At 39.5% G+C, this 24,811-nt stretch overlaps 1 protein-coding gene and 1 pseudogene across 10 annotated transcripts in view; both read left to right on the top strand.

Moving 5' to 3' along the window:
- The window catches only part of FARS2 (phenylalanyl-tRNA synthetase 2, mitochondrial), a 550,900-nt gene that overhangs the window by 282,490 nt on the left and 243,599 nt on the right, over positions 1-24,811 (top strand). The gene's annotated exons all lie outside the window — the stretch shown is intronic.
- LOC140846769 (translationally-controlled tumor protein-like) lies at positions 78-5,659 on the top strand (annotated as a pseudogene).

The raw sequence follows: 24,811 nt of genomic DNA, 5'->3' as shown, positions 1-24,811 counted from the left end.
CCAGCAACAAAATCAAATCAGCAAATATTTATGGAATATCTGCTATGTGTTAAACATTGTACCATGTCTGTAATGGCACTTGGTATATTTTCTATAGATTTTAACTTCTTTTTCATTCTTATTCTTATTCTTATTAATATTTCTATTTAACTTTCTATTATATAATAATTAGCTAATTATTATTATTTAACTTCTGTTATTTCTTATTTCTAAATTTATTATATAAATTTCTATTGTTTATTTTCTACTCATTGTACCCATATTCTAGGCACAATGTTAGGCGGTAGATACCTGGAAATAAATAAGCCAAGAACCTTTTAGTCCAGGAGGCAGTTAGGAGGCAGGCATGGAGACTGGTGCTTCCCATGCAGCAATGTTGAACGACAGGAAAACCCCGTGCAGAGCACAGAGGCAGCTCCCAGGTGCCTGAGCTTAGTTGGGCATAACTTTGAAGGGCTAGTAGGAGTTCGCCAGAAGGCATGAGTCAGGAAAGCATGTTCCAGAGTGTGTGCAGGGTCAGGCTGTGTGCAGAAACGTCTGAGAACAAAAGTGCACAGTTTTTACAAGCTCTTCCAGTCCCACCATGGACAGCCGGGACTGTTGGAATGAGACGTTAATAGGTTCTAGAGGAACAGGACTGTATCTGACAGTCTGTTCTGTTTTTGTGATTCATTATTCTCGTCTTTATCTCAGCTTTGACCCAGGTTATTTGTTTAACTTTATTAGTACATTTGCTGCTGCTGCTTTTTCTGGTAATTATTAAATACATTTGGGGCTGTTTGATTTGATTATTTCAATGTTTTTGTTATGTGATTAGAGAACAAATTAATGTAGCCTAAAAAGGATACTTTATTCTAACTTGATAAATTATTTATTGCTAAACCAATGTGTGTCTCCCTGTGACCTTTTGCTTATGTAATTTGCTCAGTGGCTGCAGCTGGGTATACTGTGCTAGGCTCAGCAAACCGCGCTCCTGTCCAGTCACCACCATTTTAAGGGTTTCAGCTTTAAAAGTGTGCCCTTGAGGACTAGGTCCAGGCCTTGCCTCTAATCGTCCTGTCAGTGTGGGTTCAATGGCTCACAAAGCCACCTACAAGTTTCTTTTTTGGCCTTTTTCTCCTATGGCCCTGAATGCTGTATACTTCTCAGTTAGAAGTGAGCCACATTTACTGTATTGCTTTCTTGTTATTTAACTATCGGATGGTTGCTTATAATTCTCATTTATTTCAGTTTTTCCTCATCTCTCCAGTCAGATTTTAATATTCTTGGCTGTAGGGCTCATCTTATTTCTTAGCATAGTGCTTGGTCCAGACCAGTGTTTAATAACTACTCATTTTAAATGAAAGAAGGGTCTGACAAAAAATGTTAGTACAGTAAATGTCTTTTGTTGTGTGGCTTGATCAAGACTACATTAGGTGACCTTTGTGGGGATTGGTAGTCAAGATAGTATTCTCATGGACGATCTTATGGTTACCAAGCCACAATGGGATCTGACTTCTAACTGTATAAGGTCTCTTAATGTCTCATAGCACTGGGACTCGTCTATAAAATGTGCATATTGCCTCATCTATAAAATGTGGGCAGTAATATTACTTATTCATAGTGTTTTAAGGATTAAAAGAAATAATGTGCAGAAAACAGGATGAGTATCTTTTACATAACATTTTAAAGTTATTTACAACATTTCTGTTATAAATTACTAAACATGTAATGATAATTCAATTACTTTATAAAGTACAAAGTGTTACAGGCAGTTTTTTACTACTATCTCCTTTTTTTTGTTTGTGGCATTAATGACAGCCCTCTATATTTTAATTTGAAGAAAATTTAAATTGAAGAAAATACTATTTTAATTTGAAGATTCAGTGGGCAGGGCCATCTGTGACAATGACAGTGAGAGTGTCTGGAATGCCTCAGCATAGGCGGCAACTCGTGTTAGAACTCGTGTCGAAAGTTAATCTTGGTCCATGGTTGGGGGCACTTCAGTATCCCTTGTATTGCTCATTTTTCCCTAGCTCTTGTTTTCTGTTTCTTTTTTTCCTTCATGGTATCAAGTAGTCTTTGTGGGAATGGTTTGAAGTTTGGGGCATAGACTCAAAGTTTTAGCAGTTAGTGACTATTTGAGTCAGTTTTGGTTTAAAAGTTAAAATTCTAGATCTTAGAACCATAACATTTTTAAAAGATAGAAGAAATCTTGGTGGTCATGCAGTGCAACCATTCTTAGTTTTACAAATAAGGCTCAGAATGTTCAAGAAGCCTGCCTGAGGCTACACAGCCCCAGGCCTGGAATCCCTCTGTGTGCTCTGGCGCCCCACCTGCCTCCTTTGCCTCTAAGTGAGTTTTTCCTGTTGCCACCTCTGCTCTATTTCCCGTGTCCTAGGCGTGTTCATTCCCTTTGTGTCTTTCCATTACTAATATGAGCAATAGTTTGGTTTGTGTTGTAGAGACTTTTTATGTTTAGAGAGGGCGGTCCTCCAGTGGATGGGCAACACTGACTCGTTTCATCCTGCTAATCCTCCTCTCTCTTCCTACTGCCCATCCTTTCCATCTCTTCTGTTGTACCTTTTACATTTTATCTTTCTTTAATTTTCCAGCGTCTCTTTTGCCATATTGCATGCCTGAGTTCACATGTTTGATGAATGAAATTTCAAACATGGTCTCTACATAAAGATTATATTATTTTCCTTTTTTTCTCTCCCTCCTTTTTTCCCCTAGAGCTAAGCATTCAAAGCATCCTAATGGTCTAAAATAGCAAAAGAAAATTTCGTGTGGAAAAGCAATGGAAAATGCTATTACATGCTTCCTTATATTTCAGATTAATCTTTTCCTTCATTTTGGCCCTTTTAAACAAATGAACATGTTGGCCATTTAAGGGTAATTGCTCCTTTCTTCCACTGCCTAAAATGTCTGGCTGTGTGAGGCTATGCATAAAGGATGACAGAACCTGGCAGGAGTGGAGAACTTTGTTTTTTCTCCAGATGTCTCATCATCTTTGTTTTCTATCCTCTCAGATAATGCAACCTTTTTCCAACTGTAGAAACTGTAGAGGTCAAAATGCACCTCAGGGTAAGCCCGGGGAAAACTGTAGCCACCTTAAATTAAAATATTTAATTTTGGCCTTTGATCTAAGGTAGTAAGCCAGCTGAAAGGTGTAAATTTGTCATCATTTGCTGCCTGTGTTTCATCTTTTCTTTCCTTTTCTGCATAGTCATAATTCTCTAACTTTATTATTTTTCTCTGTTATTCTCTCCCATGGTAAACTTTGTGCTCCTAGTTGAACGAGAAAAAATTGTACATGGGGTTTTGATATTTTGCCAACTGTTTTCTATAATTAAAAGTGCATTGGAAATGTGAACACTGCCTCTGTTCTGCTGATTCTTCTGGGGTCTAGCCTAATAGAAACACAAAAAGGTGCAAAAAATAATCTGGAGGTAGGAAGAGAAAATGGAAGCATGCTACTCAGGTTAAAGGGTTCCTAATGGAACATAAACCCGTAAGCCTTTTGGTTATCTATTCCAAATTTGCTCTTTTATTTGGGTCATTAGATCATCTCTTAAGTTTTATCCAAGATTAAACCAGTAATAGTGAGGTGGTAGTTCATGCCGCTCATAATTGTCTTGATCTACACTAATCATCTTCCCAGGTGAAGTAATAAAGAGCAGAAACGTACATAGAACTATTTGGAACCTGAGAGAGAGATTTAAATCCTCATGCTCTAAGCAAGAATAGTAAATAGATTATAACTCATGTATCAGCCCTAATTGACTGGTTGTCAGGAGTGCAGGGCTGACAAGGATTGCAAGGACTAGACTGGAGATCCTATTAAAATTTTGCAGCATTGTTAGTCCCTATCTGAGCAGCTAACCAGCCCTTCTCTTTGAAACTCTCACACTATTGCATGGCACACCAGTAGACTTGAAGCCCTGCAAGAGCAAAGAAAGTCTTTTTTCCTTCATCATTGCATCTTTATGCCTGGCACATTGTAAACACTCAATAAGTGGTTGCTAAATAAATGAATGAAATGAGAACCTTTTAATCATTCAGGTTTTTATTATTTTATACTTTAATCAGCAACTTCTAAAGTTAGATACTTGGCATACCTCTATATTGAGATAGGCTGGACATAAAATTGATTTAGTACTAAGACCACTAGACACCTGGAGGAGGAGGAGCCTGTCTAGCATGGAGAAATGATGGTAAACAGATCTATAACCAACAGCCTCATGCTCATTCTAGTAGTTTTTTTAAATCACAGGAATTGCTGATAGATTTTCAGATAAGCAGTTGGAAGAGATAACCTCTAAAGTCTCTTCTAACTTTAATGTTTTTCTACATTTGCACCTTTTTGATTTCCTGTCAGTTTCTAAGTAGATACTATAGAGCTGTAAAATTGCCTTTAAAAATATAGCAATAGATTTTTCCACCTGCTCCCACCTCCCCATGAGCACTGCTCTGTCTACACCATGCTTGTTCTGGGCTCTGGGCTCCTGCTAAGGTAGCAATGCCGTCGTCTCCCTCTCACCACCATAATGACCGTCTACTGGGACCTCATCAGCTCTGATGAGATGTTCTCTGACATCTACAAGATCCAGGAGATGGCGGACAGGCTGGGACTGTAGGTGGAGGGAAAGATGGTCAGTAGGACAGAGGGTAACATAGATGAGTCGCTCACTGGTGGAAATGCGCCTGCTGAAGGCCCAGAGGGCGAAGGTCCCCAAATCACAGTGACTGCTAGTGTTGATGTTGTCATGAACCATCGCTTGCCTGAAACCACCTTCACAAAAGGAGCCTCTGAGGAGTACATCAAAGATTATATGAAGTCAATCTAAGGCAAACTTGAAGAACAGAAACCAGAAAAAGTAAAACCTTTATGACAGGGGCTGCAGAAGAAATCAAGCACATCCTTACTAATTTCAAAAACTACCATTTCTTTATTGGTGAAAACAGGAATCCAGATGGCATGGTTGCTCTGCTGGACTATGGTGAGGATGGTGCGACCCCATATATGATTTGCTTTAAGGCCAGTTTAGAAAAGAAACAATGTTAACAAATTTGCCTACTTGGATCTGTCACAGGTTATCGTAACTGTCTGCTGCTTTTTATCCACAAAACACCAGAACTTAGACAAATAGGACTGATGTCATCTTGAGCTCTTCATTTATTTGGAGTGGAGGCATTATTTTAAAGAAAAAAATGTGTTATGTAGGTTGTCTAAAAATAGAATGCATTTAAACTCGCTTGAGAGAATGCCTTAGCTTTATACATATTTAAATCCATTCTATACAGTGTTCCTGGAGAAGCTAGAGCATGGTTGCAGACCACTGCTAGAAAGCGTAAGACTGTCTTCAGATAACTTCTACAGTGAAAAGTACTTCTGGGACTGGAATATGAAAACCAAGAATTAGAAGCCTTAATTCTGAGTGAAGTAAAGGGAAAGACCTGCTTAGAACAGTGCCAGCCTTTGACGTGTCTTCCTTACACATTTCATCACCTCCAAAAAGAAGTAGTTAACTCTGGGAGAGATTACCAAAAGAATAAGAAGAGACTAATATAGTTGGAAGCAGAAGAAAAAAATAATAACAGCAATGGAGAAAAGAAAGAGAAACAGTTTTTTGTTTAATTGACTATCAACTGGAATCATGTGAAAATACACGGAAAGGAGGAGTTTATCCATTGGATTTCCTGTGACAAATTGGGAAACTATAAGATTAGTTACTGAAGTAAAGGGAAAGATCTGCTTAGAACAGTGCCAGCCTTTGACGTGTCTTCCTTACACATTTCATCACCTCCAAAAAGAAGTAGTTAACTCTGGGAGAGATTACCAAAAGAATAAGAAGAGACTAATATAGTTGAAAGCAGAAGAAAAAAATAATAACAGCAATGGAGAAAAGAAAGAGAAACAGTTTTTTGTTTAATTGACTATCAACTGGAATCATGTGAAAATACACGTAAAGGAGGAGTTTATCCATTGGATTTCCTGTGACAAATTGGGAAACTATAAGATTAGTTACTGAAGTAAAGGGAAAGATCTGCTTAGAACAGTGCCAGCCTTTGACGTGTCTTCCTTACACATTTCATCACCTCCAAAAAGAAGTAGTTAACTCTGGGAGAGATTACCAAAAGAATAAGAAGAGACTAATATAGTTGAAAGCAGAAGAAAAAAATAATAACAGCAATGGAGAAAAGAAAGAGAAACAGTTTTTTGTTTAATTGACTATCAACTGGAATCATGTGAAAATACACGGAAAGGAGGAGTTTATCCATTGGATTTCCTGTGACAAATTGGGAAACTATAAGATTAGTTAGCATCCTCATTGACAGCATGCCCTTTATTTGTTGATTTTAGCACAATGATACATAGTGCGAAGGCTTCTGTGTTTCTCTCAAGATCATGTCTTTCCTGTAAGAATAAAGGTTTGTTGTTAAATTTCAGCAAAGCATTTTTTGTCCTAATGTTCAGTTTCTTCCACTCCTGTCTGCATATGGGAGAAAATGCATTTTGTTAGTGACATCCTCTCCTCCCCAAATTACTATGACCTGGTTTTCTACTATGATGCCCCCTCCCCGACCTGCTGATTCCCATGCTGGGTGACTTCCTAATTACTTTGGCCACACCATTTAAAACTCTCTATTTCTTTTCCTTCTTTTTAAACATTTTTTGAGGGACATTGTTCATTTCACTCTTTTTAATATTCACTGTTTGAATGTGTTGTGTGTTTTTCTGGTTGCTCTGTAGCTGAGCATATTTCTCAAGTGGGCCGCTTGTCACTTAGGTGTTTTAGATGATGGCTTTGGCATTGGTGTTATAGGAGTCGGCCTAAGATTATTGAAAGTGAAACCCTATGAGATATTCAGCATTCAGATTATTTTGTCAGCAAAGTAAGGAAGAGTTTTGGGAAACTAGTGAATTTTCCCTACCTAAAAGTTAGAGATCTGTGTATAGAATACAGGAGATAGGGGTCATATTAGTTTGCCAGGGTTGTTCTAACAAAGTCCCACAGACTGGGTGGCTTAAACAACAGAAATTTATTTCCTCACAGTCTAAGACCAAGGTGTCAGCAGGGGGTTGGTCCCTCTGAGGCCTCTCTCTTGGCTTGGAGATGGCCGCCTTCTCCCTGTGTCCTCACGGGGTCTTCTCTCTGTGTGTGTCTGTGTCCTGATCTCTTCTTATAAGGACACTAGTCCTATTGGATTGGGATCCCCTCAATGACTTCATTTTATCAAATCATCTCTTTAAAGACCTGACCTCAAAATACACTCTGAGGTACTGGGGGATAGGGGAGGGGGTGGGAGGGAAGGGTATCACTTCAACATATGAATGTGGGGTAGGTGCACAACTCAGCTATTAACCAGGGGTGAATAAGCTCTAAGCCTGTGACTATAAATAGTACCAATGGAAATAGGAGACTGAGAGTAACTCCCTTACAGAATGGTACTGAGAATACATGAAAGCTGGTATGTGAAGATTTTGAAAAACTCCAAATCCCTCCTGATATGAATGGTAGTGTCATTCTCATTGTTATATAACATATAACAATTAATATAATGATTATTATAATATAAAATGATAATATTACTTGACATTACCAGATCTACGTGAGAAGTGAGTTTGAACATTATGGGCCCTTTTCCCAGAGTTGCAGAGGAACTAGTGCATGCAGAAGAGGAAATAAAAAGTTGGGACAGGGCAAGCAGTGAGCATCATTGCAACTCTGCTGGGTTCTGAGAGTTTCTAAAGAGTGGACCTTTTCTTCAGGCCTGTAGAGAATGTAATTCTTATTGTGAGATGAAGGACAAACTAAGTAACATCTGAAATGACGGACTGTCATGGATTAAATGTCAGCAAAATGAATAAAAGGAGCATTGTGTTCCTTTCTTAAGAATCAGAATGTTTCACCAAACATTATTTCACACCTTCAGTTAAAAGTATTAACTGTATCATTACTGTGGTAAGATATTGACATTGAAAATGAATAACAGCAGTATCATTCAAGCTTCTTATAGTTCCCTGAATATATTTTAAATGTTTTCCTCAATGTTGTTCTGATGGAAAGTGATGGATGTGGGTGATTTTATTACTCTTAGTTTCATTTTAAGTAGAATTTTAGAAAATGTCTGCTTTAAAAATGTAATCCCTTAATTCATTCTCCTCTACCCAGAAAGGTTAATTCGTTAACCTTTCTTTGTAATAGGACTGAAGCCAATCAAGTGTTTTACATTATTGTTCATTGTGAATAAACAAATAGTGTTCAGTCGCCTTTTCCCAAACTGCTGTAATTTAGGGATCAAGTAACTAATTATACAGCTCGAGAGCCATTTTGAGAGGGATAAAAATCTCTTCCAAACACTTCTGCTTTAGCTTCCTGTGTTGGAAACTCCAAGGGGTGGGAGACCCCCTCTGGGGGTGTTTAGGACTTAAATATTTGTTGAGTTAGGCAATTTGATGCTACTTGCAGTTTCACAGAATGGAATCTGGGACAAATCTTAAAGGATAAGAAATGATTTACAATTTTTGCTTATATTTCAGAGTTCTAAATTGGAAATACAACCTCCTCTGATAATAAAGTAGCAAGTCCTAGATTATCTTAGAAAATATGTTTTTTGCGTGGTGAAGTCTTCAGGCTCTTTATTTTTTCCTCTTGTCCTCGTTGCCAGGCTTTTGGCCATTTCATTTTTCAGAGTCATTGCTCCCGAGTGCCAACAGGAGAAATGAAATGCCAAGGTGAAAATCAGATCAGCCAAGTCGACTGACAGTAGGAAGTCCGTGGAGCTTATTTTACTTCTCATAAAGCTGAAGGTGTTGAGATCTTTTGACTTCTGTGTTTCTTCTCTAGATTTCAGATTGCCCAAGGGAGGAATCTGTTGATTTCCGTGTCCCTAGCAGAGTGGTACACCCACACCAGGCACTCAGTAGATGTTGTCTGAGTTGATGGTTGAATTAGATTTATTATCCATGTATTTTTCTGTTGTTGTTTTCACTTTCTGCAAAGAATAAATTTGGCTTTGTCTTGCTTACAGCTTACTCTGCCTGCGCACCCCAAAGTAGCTCTTCACTCCAGCCACCACCAGCACCTTGTCACTGTTCAGGTTGAATCCCTGTCCTCACAGTTAGGATAGTGGCAGGAAGATGAGGTTAAGATTCTGAGTTAAGTAGAGGAGCTTCTCAGTTAAGTTGAACAACTTGGAACATAAATGAACCAGGATGCTAGAAGCATGGTGACTGCGCTTCTGCGGCAGCCGGCCGCCTTTGCCCTCGTGAAGTCTTGGGTGGGAGTGTGGCAATGGCAGTGTACCCAACTCCACTGGCACCTCTCTGCCCTGGCTCTGGCCAGAGCGAACTCCAAGGAACCTGAGGGATTGGAGCAAATACTTTTTTTCAGAGTGAAGTATCTTGAAAGTAGAAAGAGGTGAGGCAAGCCAGACTGTGCCATGCTTGCCTCGTGGTTTTATTAGGGAGGTCCGGTCATGTCTTTATTCATGCGATGAAGACCTCCCTTGAAGGTCCCTCAGCCCTAACTCATGTGCATTAGGGCAATGTGCTGAAAAGGCAAGAGTGCTGGGATGGAATTAGAAGGCTGGGTTTCTAATTTGAGATATACCATTAATTGGGTCTGTGGCCTTGGAGCAAGTCGTTAAATCTCTCTGGGCCTCAGCATGCTCACCCTTAGGATGAGTGAGCTAAATGGATTGATAGCTAATAATGGCTGCTCTTAAATCTTAGGCACTTAGAAAATTCACAGTTTCTTTAAATTCCCCATAGAGTTCTCAGTGTTTGCCAAAATTTAAACTCAGGGATTATTTTCTCCCAGTTTGGCTCCCTTTGGCTTGGTGATGTCATTGCATGCAGAAATAGAAAACTGGTACAAAGCCATTTATCCAGTTCTATGTGCCAGAATATCTTTGATGAGATCATGGGTTGCTCTTTTACTTTTAAAAACCAAGACTGACTCAAATAGTAGTCACTAACTGCTTAAGGTGTGGAGCTAGCAATGGCCTCTGTTTCCTGCGTGTTTTGCATAAATGATTATAAGGGCATCCAAAATTTTGAAAGAAGCAAATGCCAGTTGTACTAAGCTGAAATATCAATACTAGGGGCAATGTCCTTTGCAAATGTGTTGTTTTATGAAGATACACTTTTTACACGATTCTTCACATCAGCAGTTTTGCCATTTGATGTCGTTTAGAAAGCCTGCTGGGTATCTGATCCAGCTCTGCTATTCTGCTGGGCTGCCCTTTCCTTCCCTCCTCTCATCCAGGAAACTTTCTTTTCTCCAGCTTGGAAAAGTGTGTGTGGTACAGTGAGAAATTCTGGCCACTTGGGTACTGCATTTTCTTGAGCATCTGGAGGAAGAGGCTGATGTGGAGGTTGGGAAAGTATTCATAGAAATGCTACTTTTCTCAAGGCTGCTAATAGCTGCCTGTGATTTTTACTGAAGCAGAGTACAGACTAAATAAGATTTGAGGAGGAAGATAACACATTAAAATGTGTGTCTCCCAGACCACCCAGGGGGAAATCCAGGCCAGCTGAGCCAGCCAAGAGTGGAGCAGAGGCAGGCTCTTCAGGTGGGGGCTTCTCGAGGGAAGGTCTGTGCCATTTCCTTCCAGCCTGTTCCCATCAGAGCAAAGCCAAGTGTGGGCCTGTCTGGCACCAGGTGGTAGCTAAGGATGATAGCCGGATAGTATGGTTAAGAGCACAGATTCTCAAGTCAGACAGACCTAGATTTCATTTCTGAGGGAGTCAGGGTACTCTGGTTGTAAGCCATGGTAACCAATTCTGGCTAACTTCAATTTAAAGTAGATGGGAGGGTTAGAATATAATAAAAGGATAGTGAGGAACTTATCAAACTTCTGAGGCCTCAAACAGTGAGCACTCAGAAAGGATAGGGTAGCTGAAGGATCTAGGACAACCTCTCCAAGGTGGTGCGCTGGAATGACTTGAAATAAAGCATTTTCCGTCCTTGTGGCATTTCATTCAAGATCCAGGTCTTTAAGACCACCTTTTACCTTGTTTATGGGGTGGATGTGTAGGGGGTCCCAAAGAAAATTGGGCTACCTTTATCAAAAGAAGGGGTTTGGGATGTGAGACACATGTATATGATATATATGAATCCTGCCACTCAGCAGCTCAGTTTTGAGTCTTGGATAAAACCTCAAAGACTGAGGTGATGCCTTGAGTACCTCACTTTGTAAGGAAAATTATAAAAAAAAAAGTCTGCTGAAGAATCCTATTTCAAAGACATGCTCACTTGGGAGCATTAAAAAGGTAATGCCTGTAAAGCTCTTAGCATATGCTTGGTATACTTAACTAAGTACTCAGTGATTTTGAACATGTTCATCGCAGTCATTCAGAGAGTTATTAATTGATGGGACCACCCAAATGCATCTCAATTTGCTTAGGACAGATATGCCTTTGTACATTCTGATTTAGCATCACCTCAGAGTTCTCATTTTATAAATGAAGTATCATTATTACTGGTTTCATTAAAATAAGCCAGGATGAGCTTGATAGACCTTTGCTTTGTACTTCCAGCTCTGCCCTGGTATCTGTCCTCTGGTAGTATGTGAAACAGGTGTGCAGTGAATAGAGTTCTCCATGAAATCTGAATCTGATTAGCAATCCCCTCTTCTCCAAACCCATGCAAGGTGCAGCTTCACCATCACTGCCTATTAAGGAAAGCATGCAGGATGCCCCCAGTGGGACAGAGTGACTGAAATACTAGTGGCTGGATGGTTATTTAGTTTTGCAATGATAATATATTAAAGTTCTTATGGAATATAATGTTTTAATAAAAACACTCCTAAATTTAGAAAAGTAGAGCAGAAATATACTTGGAATTGATTGTAAGATACATATATATATATATATATACACACACATACACAAAAACATATGTATGATATATATACACACATGCATGTATGTATGTGTGTGTGTCTGTATATAGCACAATAAAATTTTTGTAACAAAGCTGAAGTTAAATAGAAAGAAATACTTCACTTTGGCAAGAACATACTTGCTCTCTTTGTTGCCTATCATTAGTCAAATTTTAGCAATGTGTCAGCCTTTGAAAAACTAATTCGTATCTCCATTAACTATCCTGTAATGTTACTGAATATGAGGCCTTTACATTTTGGCTGTATTTCTTTTCAGGATCTGTTGGAAATCTTAAAGTATTCAGGTAAGGTAAAACCAAAAATATCAACATTTGAAGCTTTTAGAGAATTGTAATTATTATTATTTTTTTATTAAGGTATCACTGATATACACTCTTATGGAGGTTTCACAAGAAAAACATTGTGGTTACTACATTCACCCATATTATTAAGTCCTGCGCATACTGCATTGAATCACTGTCCATCAGTGTAGTAAGATGCCACAGAGTCACTACTTGTCTTCTCTGTGCTTCAGTCTTCCCCATGACCCCCCCCCCACACACCATGTGTATTAATCGTAATACCCCTCAATCCTCTTCTCTCTCCCTCCCCACCCACCCTCCCCCACCCCTCCCCTTTGGTAAATGCTAGTACCTTCTTGGAGTCTGTGGGTCTGCTGCTGTTTTGTTCCTTCAGTTTTTGTTTTGTTCTTATGCTCCACAGGTGAGTGAAATCATTTGGTGCTTGTCTTTCTCCATCTGGCTTATTTCACTGAGCATAATACCCTCTAGCTCCATCTAAGTTGTTGCAAATAGTAGAATTTGTTTCTTTCTTGTCTGAAGAGTATTCCATTGTGTATATGTACCACATCTTCTTTATCCATTCATCTACTTATGGACACTTAGGTTGCTTCCATATCTTGGCTATTGTAAAAAGTGCTGAAATAAACATAGGGGTGCATATGTCTTTTTGAATCTGAGAACTTGTTTTCTTTGGGTAAATTTGTAGGAGTGGAATTCCCGAGTCAAATGGTATTTCTATTTTTAGTTTTTTGAGGAACCTCCATATTGCTTTCCACAATGGTTGAACTAATTTACATTCCCACCAGCAGTGTAGGAGGGTTCCCCTTTCTCCACATCCTTGCCAGCATTTGTTGCTCCCAGTCTTTTGGGTGTTGGCCATCCTAACTGGTGTGAGGTGATATCTCATTGTGGTTTTAATTTGCATTTCCCTGATAATTAGCAATGTGAGCATCTTTTCATGTGCCTGTTGGCCATCTGAATTTCTTCTTTGGAGAAGTGTCTGTTCATATCCTCTGCCCATTTTTTAATCAGGTTATTTGCTTTTTGGGTGTTGAGGCGTGTGAGTTTTTATATATTTTGGATGTTAACCCTTGTCAGATAAGTCATTTACAAATACATTCTCCCATATTATAGGATGCCTTTTTGTTCTGCTGATGATGTCCTTTGCTGTACAGAAGCTTTTTAGCTTGATGTCGTCCCATTTGTTCATTTTTGCTTTTGTTTCCCCTGCCCAAGGAGATGCATTCAGAGAAAAGTTGCTCATGTTTATATGCAAGAGATTTTTTGCCTATGTTTTCTTATAAGAGTTTTATGGTTTCATGACTTAATTCTGGTCTTTGATCCATTTTGATTTTGCTTTTGTGTATGGGGTTAGACAGTTTCATTCTCTTACATGTAGCTGTCCAGTTTTGCCAACACCAGTTGTTGAAGAGGCTGTCATTTCCCTATTGTATGTCCATGGCTCCTTTATCTTATATTAATTGACCATATATGCTTGGGTTTTATATCTGGCCTCTATAGTCTGTTCCATTGGTGTATGGGTCTGTTCTTGTGCCAGTACCAAATTTTCTTGATTACTGTGGCTTTGTAGTAGAGCTTGAAATTGGGATGCGTAATCACCCCAGCTTTCTTCTTCCTTCTAAGGATTGCTTTGGCTATTTTGGGTCTTCAGTGCTTCCATATGAATTTTAGAACTATTTGTTCTAGTTTGCTGAAGGATGGTGTTTTGATAGGGATTGCATTGAATCTGTAGATTGCTTTAGGCAGGATGGTTATTTTGACAATATTAATTCTTCCTATCCATGAGCCCAGGATGTATTTCCATTTATTGGTGTCTTCTTTAATTTCTTCCATGTGTGTCTTGTAGTTTTCAGGGTATAAGTCTTTCACCTCCTTGGTTAGGTTTATTCCTAGGTATTTTATTCTTTGTGGTGCAACTGTGAATAGAATTGTTTTCCTGATCTCTCTTTCTGCCTGTTCATCATCAGTGTAGAGGACTGCAACAGATTTCTGTGTATTAATTTTTTATCCTGCTGTAGCTATTAGTTCTAACAGTTTTGGGGTGGATTCTTTTTTTTTTTTCCAGTATCATTAATCTACAATTACATGAGCAACATTATGTTTACTAGACTCCCCCTTCATCAAGTCCCCCCCACATACCCCATTGCAGCCACTGTCCATCAGCATAGTAAGATGCTGTAGAATCACTACTTGTCTTCTCTGTGTTGTACAGCCCTTCCTGTGCCCCACTCCACAGTATGTCTGCTAGTAGTAATGCCCCTTTTTTTCCCCCTTATCCCTCCCTTCCCACTCATCCTCCCCAGTCCCTTTCCTTTTGGTAACTGTTAGTTCATTCGTGGGTTCTGTGAGTCTGCTGCTGTTTTGTTCCTTCAGTTTTTTCTTTGTTCTTATATTCTACAGATTGGGGTGGATTCTTTAGGGATTTTTTGTACAGTATCATGTTATCTGCAAACAATGACAGTTTGACTTCTTCCTTACCAATCTGGATGCCTTTGATAATTGCAATTGTTAAAAACAAGGTATGAAAATTAGAAGATATTATAGTAGATCCTCACAAAAGCAAAGCAGGGATTGAAAAAAATTCTATGAGGAAGCCCAATGGTACACAATATTTAATGTAGAAATTCTGTATGCCTGATTTAGAATATCTCTGCTGTGGAAATAATTTTTTGATGTAACTTTTGTATTCAATTGGATACATTTTTATGCTGTTGCACAATGGAAGGAAATTAAGATGGTTTATAACATTACATTGTTCAAATTTGGCAAAATATTTTAAAGAGTCATAAATGGAGATAATTTATATGGAGAGCTTGGTCTTACTATAGTTAAAGACCCATATACTCTGAATGGACATGGAAAGACAGTTCCTTTGGAAGTATTGTGGCTGAAGTATTTACACACTCCTGTAAGAAATAGAATTGAGAATATTCTCTACTTGATAGGACTTGATCTAATATATCACACACCCTCAGAGGGTCTTTCCAAAAATCAGAATGAAGTGGTCTTCACAAAAGAGTCCATTGAAGGTGTCAACAACCTTAAGTTGCACAAAATGCAACTTCAAAGAAAATCCAGGTAAATTCATGATGAAAATTTAAAATACCAAGGTCATTTTGAAATACCAGGGATAGAATTTAAAAAGTATAGTTATAAAACTGATCAAGGTTTGTAAATATATAAGACTGATTATTGTTTATGTTACTGTTAAAGGTTCATAAAATTAGTATAATGTTAATTTTGCTTTAATATACATGGACTTTTTTTTAGAATTTTGGTTTTTGGAAATAGTTTCTGAATAAAGTAATTGTATAGATTCATCAATATAAGAAAACTGGTTTATCAATAAGTAAATATTTCAGAAATTAATACAGTTTTAATTATTTGTCATATCCTTTTCCATTCGCAAAAGTGACTTGGTTTGAACAATAAATTCTATGGATATTTTATTCCTTAATTGCTTCAGTGAATCTTTAGGATTGAAACATGACAAAATTCAGAATATTCAGATCAGGTTATAAAAGGTTTGCTATCCTAGAAACTCATTGGTTTTGTCACCCCTCCAGCTTGGTCCTCAAAGTCTAGTTGAGTCCTTCTGTAACTGGTTAGCTCCACTCCATCCAATCCAGTTGACAGGAGTGGCTCTCTGACCCAGGCTGGGCAATCACAATTTTTGAGCAGGAATTTTGGATTTAGAACAATATATATTATAGCTTCTTTTCAGCACCTGAAACTGTAAGACATGATGCCGGGGAGCATTTGGTGGCCACGTGTCTTGTAGTTTGGACTTGAGAGCCAGCAGGCGGAGAGGGAAAGAAGGATACAGATGCAGAGCGAGATGCGGGATGACTCAGGCGTGGTTTTTCCGGAGACCACCGTAGGTCCCACCAGTTACCTGAACGTTTGTGTGATAAAATAACCTTTTGCTATTGTAAATTCAGGTTTAATTGCTATCAACTGCAACTGGGAGAGTCATTTCTTCCTCTTCTGAGTTTAAAGCAAATTGAGAATAAGACAAAGATGCAGGTGGAGGAACAGTGTAAACTTGATTTCTCCTAAGCTGATTAGACAGCCTGGCTTTACCTCTGTATCCCAGAGGCATGCACTTCCTTCCCACCACCCGACTCCTCCTCTCCAGCTCACCCGAGAGAATGGTGGGCCTGGAGTAACAGGCATAGTCTCTCACCTGGCTGAGGTGGAAGCCTACGGAAAAAGCAAATTCCCTCCCTTTGGGGTCTTTTAATAGATTAGCTCCACCCCATCGAGAAATATGAGCTGTTCAGTTAACTTACCCCTTCAACAGGGGCTCAGTAGTGGACAGAGTAAGGGTCAGAAGAGTTGCTCTACTGGAAATTTCTCTGCAGATAGAAACACAAGGCTAGCAGAGGAGGGCCCCCTACCACAAGTCTGAACTAAGACTTGAACCTAACCTCTCTGTTTAATGATCATTAACATGGTCAGCTACAGAGCATGGGCCTAGGGTAGGGCTGCGGGACAGATGCCAGCCAGTCGCTGGTGTACTAGACATCTGAACAACCATGTCATTTCCGTTTGCAGTCCTGTGATCACCCCCCCTATGTTTTCGTTGGCTCAGTGAAAAGCTTCCCTGGCTTGTATCTAGCCCCTCCTACTGCTGCCTAAAGAGTCCCACTGTGTATCAGTCTACTGAAGATGAGCGTTTACAAATGACAGGTTATAGTCATGAGTATTTGCTGATAACATTACTAATGATGCTTTAGACCTGGTAAAGATGAGCCTTTTGGGGACTGGGACAGACTTAGCTAATAGATGTGGCCACAGGTGAGAAAGGCTATGTGCTGCAGTGGATTGGCATTTTGAAAACAGCTAGATGGAAAATCACTCTGCATGTTTGTGAACAGTAAGATAGCGGGGGAAATCTGACTATAACAATAAATCTTTGGAATTGCTCTTGGCAATCCAGAGTTTTCCACAGAGAGAGGCTAAAAGGCTAACTATATATTTAAAAGCTGCCCCCTTTCCTGGATGTGTGTACACTGTGAATGGCTTTGATTTGTCAACCCAGGATTACTTTTTCCCTGTTTTGCACATTATAGCGCGTGCACACTGCTGTTTGCAGTTTCAAATCTTTCTAAGAACTAATTCATACAGACACCTAGCCTATTCAGCCCCTTTCTGCCACCCACCTTCTCTGTGAATACAGTACTCCCAGCCTTTCAAAAACAGAAGTTTCAGAATTTGGCAGCAAAAAAATTAATGGCATCTAACACATTAGCAGTGTGGCCGACATAGCAGTCGCTTACCTCTGCCATGCCTGACTAGCTTTCCCATTGATAAGTGTGGTCATGCTGGCTCACGTTGACTTAGAAACTGGCACACAACTTAAATCTTGATGTTCAAAATCCTCTCGGGGTTTGATATATCATCTATATATGTTGTACCAATTCATAAAAAGGAAGCTTTTTTTTAAAAGGCTGACGGTTAGCTCCATTTGGCTTATAATAGCTAAAATGAGTTTGAAGCATATTCCTTTTCATATCTTCTTTTAGCTATTAATTTTTAGTACTTTCATATATGTTTGAAAAAGCAGTTGAAATGAAAGTTCCCAGACAAGAGTGAGTAATTGGTGGGCTGCGGTAGAAGGCTGGGGACCTGGATGGTTTTAAGAGAACAACGAGAATAGTTTTCAAAAGGCAGAAATTGTCATTTGAGCTTACCTTTTAAATTAGGACCATTTTCCAGGGGCCTAGCCTGTCAGTCAGTGGCCTCTGAGATCATGGGTCAGGTGCTGAGGGCTGATGCTGACACATCACGGTGGCACATGAAGAGGAGACCACAGAGAGAGCAGAGAAACAAAGGAAAAGCAGAAAACAGGGGAGGAAATTTTCCAGCCTCTCTTTGGCATTTTATGGCAAAGTTTTGCTATTTTGTTGAAAGTACAGGAGTTCTCAGCATAGTATATGTATTAATGTTCAGCCCAGATGGGCGTCTGAGGCCAGAGCACATGCCCTGCTGAAGGAGTTGCTTGCTTGCTTACCTGGTAAGCAAGTGATGAAGAATTCTGGTCTTTCATGTGCAGATGCGGACAGTGAACAAGTTATCAAGTTTTATTAAAGAGGGTATACTTCTCTGTCTATAATCAGTTATTTTTTTAGTTCCTCTACTTATTCCCTAGTACTGCAATATACATCTGATATTCCAGTGGAGATTGATTAGTTCTTTGAGGAAATGAGAGGCAAAAATGTGAAATACCTCGGAAACAGTTAGTATGTGATATAAAGTGTGAGTGCATTGTGCACTGAGACAGACAATTTTTTGCCTGGAGTGTGTAGGTGGTCCACATGCTGAGATGCGGCAGTGTTTTGGAAACCGCGTCTGAGAGAGCATCGTCCCCCAGATGAAGCCCTCCTGGCAGAATCTCTCCTGCTGTCTTTGTCCTAGTTTATTTCTTGTCACCATTGGAATCCATAAGGTGAGCAGATAATTCTGCAATAAGTGTAATGGGAGCAAGTGAGCACTTGGCAGCATGAATAAATGGAGAGGTGGAGCGGCCAGTAAGGAACCTGTGGGCGATCAGAGACCCCATGGAGGAAGTGGAGGCAGAGCTGGGCCAGGCTGGGCAGAGGAAGCAACAGAAGCCTGTACAGCAGAGGAGGAGAGCTCGGGGCGTGTGAGCAGCAGTGAGGCCACCCCTGAATGGGGCACAGAGCAGAAGTGAGACGTATGTCTGCCTTGGGTGCCCTGGGAGGTAAGATGAGGAAATTGGCCTTGGTGGAATTATGAACATGTAAGTCCTCAGGCATGGGTTTGAGAGGTTTCAATAAGTGACCAGAAGATTGCTTGGCAGCAATACTGAGGATGGGGAGGAGTGAGAAGGTACCCCAAATGGTGAAGTGGAAAGAACAGAAATCCTAGCACTATCGTTGGAAATGAGGGGCATTACTAAATTGAGAAGTCTTTTGGAGGAGGAAATGGCAGTGATGTTTAGTGATACTACCAGACAGTATTTAGTGATAAATGTAAGGGAGGAATCAGCAAACATGGCCTGTAAAGGGCCAGATAGTAAATGTTTTCAGCTTTGTGGGTGGGTCTCCAGCTGGTCTTACAGCTCTGCCATTGTAGTGTGAACGCAGCCACAGACAATGCTTAGATGAACGGACTTTGCTAAATTTGACCCAAGGACCATAGTTTGCCAACCCCTGACATAAAGGATAGGAGAAGAAGAAAATGTTTAATCTTAGGGCTAAATGCAGCTCAGAAAATGAGAGATGGCCTCAAAAGGACAGGGTAAGTGGGTTCTTAAGGATGTGGCCAGGGGTCCGTATAGCTTCTAAGTTACTTACTTTTCCAGGGAGTAGATGAGTGAGAAAAGGATATCAAGATGTTAGCAAGTCTAGCCTGATGCTGGCGCTGGAAAGCAGTAGAGCATAAGGAGGTAGGCAGAGCATTGAGACTGTTCTCCTCGGAAAGTGGGTGGTTTCTTTATGTGGATACCTGCTGTAGTGTACTGTTTTTCAAAAAACAGTTTACTGGGAAGTGCATTTTTCACAATACAACATCTATATATACCAACACACAACATATGTATATTCCTCTATGTGTGTATATATACACATAGTTTCGGGTCATTTTCCTTTTACTCAAGATGCATCATGTCTCCCAATTTTGTTTTCTAATTTCACGTGGAGTTCTGTCTAGTGGTGTTAGCTATAATTTTAGCTTCCCGTTCTGTGAGGCCTGCTGCTGTCAGGTTGTAGATTAGAGATTGTCATCTAGATACGTGGCATTCAGAGCAGTAACCACTCAAGTTACAGGGGAGGCAAAGGGATAGGTTAGTTTGGGGTTTTTTCTCCCTTTTCTTTTTGTTATGAACACTTTATAGATTTTTGCCTTATTTTACTTGTTGAAATTCAGTGAGCTTGTGGTTATCCAAAAAAGTGAAACATTACTGTTCAGTTTTCAGGGATGACAGATGTGTCATGTGGTCACTTAGGGGAAATGGCATCTACTTCGTCCCTTTGACTGCTCCAGTTCTTCCTTGAAACTCTCTCAGAACCATGGAGCTAAAGCAGTTGCTCCTTGTTCAGACTTCAGAGAGCCCTTTCTTGGAACTTTTCTTTTCCCTCAGTGTAGTATATGTTTCCTCCTCATCTTTAAGCTCCCAAAGGCCCCCCGAGCAGTGTGCACAGGCCTTTGCATGTTGTAGATGCATATTGTCTGTTAAGTGAATGGAAGGGATTTGAGCTGTTTGATGCAGAGCCTGAGTCTAATGCATCTGTTCAATCCCCATGCCCAGTAGAGAGCTAGCACACAGTCAGTGTTTGCTGAGTGAGTAAATGAGTCCATGGGTGTTGGAACAATGTAATGAGCTTCACCATGTGTGTACTAGAGTGGGTTTTGAGCTTTGTTCCCATGTCCTGCCACCATCTTCATGTCCTTTTGTGGATTCACTGTCAGGGAAGCTGAAGTCACAAAAATAACATCCAGGTGAAAAGTGAGATACTGTTTATTAACAGCTGGGCAAATGTCCAGGAACCCATTTGTCTCTGCAGGGCTTTTCTCATACATGTTTGGGACTGGAATCTGGTATGGTAAGTTATCCTTTTCCCTCTCCTCATTGGGGCTGGTGAGAGGATGAGCCAGAGTCCTTCCCTGCACCATCCCCTGGGTTCGTAGAGGACTGCAGGGCCTTCTGCTCTGAAGATGCAGTGGGCAAGAGGCAGGGAGGTTCAAGTGTTCCATGTGCCCACCCCAAACTGGCTGAACTTGCAGGTAAAAACCAGTAAGTAAGAGGAAAAGTAAAGGGATAGAAGCAGTAACAAGGAAAAATAATAGAAGCCAAAATGAAGATTTTTTACATGAGAAGAGATTTAAGAAATACTGAGATTTTCTTTCAAATAAAAATGAGAATGAAACCAGTGTGCTCATTAGAAATAACCCATAAATTATATAAATAACTTTCCAAGTAAATATAAATCATGAAGTTACATAAAATCATTTTGATTTCATTATGTTAGCATTAATAAATTTTGATTTTCAGGTGCATGTGCCTAAAAACCTCAAGGCTCTTAAACACAAAATAATCAAAAAGCTAATTAATCACAAATGGGCAACTTTCCCAAATAACTTTAAGAACAGTTACAATTAAGAAATAATATCCTATCTTCAAAGTAGAATAAAAATACACAAATAGACAAGGATCTTAATTATAAGCCATAAAAACCAAAAAGAAAAATAGAAGAGTCTCATTTTCCAGGCTTAGTGAATTCTCCAAATAAATTTGGGAAGAAACTGAATATAAGGGTCATTTCAGAGACTTATGATCCTAAATGACCTTTTCTGTGTCTTCCTCATTAAACTCATCCTCTTGGGCCTCTTCACGTCATCGGGTCTTGACTCACGCATCTCTTGTACTAACTTGTCTCTTCCAGCTTTGAGAGACCTGGAAGTCTGAACATGACTTTCATTCCTCCAGGTGCCTGCTGAGAACCCTAAATAGAATAGAGGCAGGCTCAGTGGCCTGTAAAATGGTTCAGGAGACCTCTATCCATGCCTGCCTGCTTGTTCACCAGAACCTTTTGCATACATTGCCTCAACAAGCTTCAGTCCGTCTAAGTGAACAGTCAAGCCTTCTTTTCTCTTTCATGAGAATATCTTAAGAGATTTTAGCCAAGTGCTTTGCTATAATCCAAATGTGCTTTATCTGTGGCACTTTTTGTCTTAGCCACACAGTAATGCAACTGCAAGAAATAACAAGAATGGGATATTAGTCAACATTCTTAGTTTCAAAAGTCAGAAAACCAGCTAAAGCAGATTAATCAGCAATTAATCAATTTACTAATTAATAAATAGGTCCATAGAGTGTCCTAGCTCCTGATACAGCTGGGTTGGGGTCACATGGCTGTTTAGAGGTAGAGCCACTACTAGAATTTACTTCAGGCCCATCAGCTCCCAGGGCAATTCTGTTTCCATTACATGGTGCTGCCTTTACAGAACCTCAGGCAATATCAGCTGAATTAAAAGCAAAATGCAGCAAGAAGGGTATGTCTCCTCCCTGGAGTCACTCTAATAGGTTATTCTGATTTTACCTTTCAAGACCTGCACAGTTCATATGTTTGTGGAAAACCAGCAAAGGCTTTGGGGCTTCTTCATGAAAGAGAAAATTATTGCTCTCTACTTGCTTGTGTTACACTTTGTGTCCTAAGCTAAGGTAGACGGTTGGTTCAGCAGTCATCTGGCCCTCCATTTATTCTGCAAACGCCACTTAGCATTTTCTAAGATACTAAAATATAGGAAATTCCTATGCATGGCACTTGGTGTGCAAATGTGATGAGGACATTGACAATTCAAGCAGATGGCCTACTAAATGTACAGTGTACTATCATTTGTTCATTCTTTTAATTAACACGTATGTATTAAGCATGTAGGTTGCTAAGGACCATGTTAGGGGCCATTGGTGGGCATAAAAGAGTAGAACATATGTAAGAAAGTACCACAGTATGGCAGAAGTACAGATTATAGGCTGGGGGACATGGGAACCAAGGGAAATCACCACACATGTTGGGAAACCCTAGATTGACTGACGCAAGAGAGTATCATGATCCGGTTTTCATTCTAGGAGCTCCAGCTGTGGGTGTGTAGGTTAGGTTGGAAAAGGTGGGGATTGGAGGCTGTGGGAATAGTTCCCAGCAGGGAGGACAGATAGCTGCACTAGACATTGGTAGTTGGGACAGAGAGAGGCTAAATTCAAGGGAGAATCCAGAAGTCAAAATCAGCAAGCCTTAGTGACTCATTTAATGCGAGAAGGCAGAGTCGAGACAGATTCTAGGAATCTGGTTGAATGGTGGGATCATTAACTGAGATTGGAACTCTGGGAAAAGAAGCAGAATTTGTTCCTGTTGTGTTCATGTTACCTAGAGCAATGCCTGGTGCATAGTAAGGGCTCAAGAAATATTTTTTGAATGAATACTTGAAATCAACAAAAAATGGCAATAAATATTTTGTGGAAGTATTGCAGAGGGAATTCATCCTAATCCAGGTCATAGAAGGCCTCCCTCAGAAGTAATATTTAGCATAAGGTTGAAGAATGAATGGGAACTAACCACACAAGATGGTATAGAACTTTGTGATATGTTTGTGTGTGACTCTGAAATTCCATTAGGCTTCCATTCAGTTATTCCGGGTCATTTGTTCTGGGTGCTGTCTCAACCCCCTCTGTACTTCCTGGCTTTGCCTTTTGAACTTCCATTCTGGGAACCTCTTCTCTGTGTTTAGGAAGGCAGTGGGCTGGCCAGGTTAAGATTGGTAATGATTGTCATCATAAGTCCTGTTACTGAGCGGTTTTGATATGCTGGTGTGTTTCAGCAGCCTTCAGCCGCAGGCGGTGAACACTGAGTCCGTAGGCTTGTCTACTTCTCTGACTTGCCACTTGGGCCCCACTCAGGGTCTCTGCAGGTCCCCAGCATGTGGAAGGCTTTATAAACCATTACAAAGGCTAAGAGTCAAGAAGAAATGATTTTATGAGATATATTTAGATTTTTAAAAAATCTGTTGATAGGTCAAATGTGATATTTTACCTCTTCATTTGGTTATACATGTTTCTCATGTTATTCAGAAAGTGTGAAGATGCTTATAAGCAAAATAATAACAGCAAAATAGAAAAACATATAAAAACAAAAATGAAGACTAGGGAGAAAGATAAGATAAAGTGAATCTATGAATGTACCAGATGTGTTTTGATTTTTAGAAAATTATGTGTATTGCAGATTGACAAATTCAGCCAAACTCTTAAATGAAGCACAAGTAATCTGCCAACCATCTATGTAAAACAAGTTGTGTGAATTATAATGAAATTCTTTCCAACCAAACACACATTTTTTAATGGAGGGAAATGTACATCAGAAGAACATTAAAAATAGAAAAATTTTTTCTAACCATTTTTGAGTGTACAGTTACTTTTTTATTGAAGTAAAATTGACATACAATATTAATTAGTTCCATGTGTATGACATAGTGATTTGACATTTGTATACATTATGACCTGATCACCACAATAAGTCTAGTTACCATCTGTCACCCAAGTTAATACAGTATTATTGACTTTGTTCCTCAAGCTGTGCTTCCCATGATTTATTTATTTTATAAATGGGAATTTGTGTACTTCTTGATCCTCTTCACTCATCTCACCTGCCCCTGCTCAGCCTCCCTCCCCTTGGGCAACCACTAGTCTTTTCTCTGTATCTTTGAGTCTGAGTTTGTTTTTGTTTGTTTATTTATTTTCTCTTTTTAGATTCCAATTATAAATGAAATGATGTAGTATTTGTCTTTCTCTGTCTGATTTATCTCACTTAGCATAATGTCCTCAGGGTCTATCTGCACTGTCAGAAATGGCAGGATTTCATTCTTTGTTATGGCTTAGTAGTATTCCACCGTGTCTTCTTCATCCTGTCATCTATGTATGGACACTAAGGTTGTTTCTGTATCTTTATTATTGTAACTAATGCTGAAATGAATAGGAGTGCATATATATTTTTGAATTAGTGTTTCATTTTCTTCAGATAAATACCCATGTGCTGAATCATATGACAGCTCTATTATAAATTTTTGAAGAACCTCTATACTACTTTCCACAGTGG

The sequence above is a fragment of the Manis javanica genome, chromosome 16, assembly GCF_040802235.1.
Source record: "Manis javanica isolate MJ-LG chromosome 16, MJ_LKY, whole genome shotgun sequence".
Lineage (NCBI taxonomy): Eukaryota > Metazoa > Chordata > Mammalia > Pholidota > Manidae > Manis > Manis javanica.
This window is presented reverse-complemented; position numbering and strand designations above follow the sequence as displayed.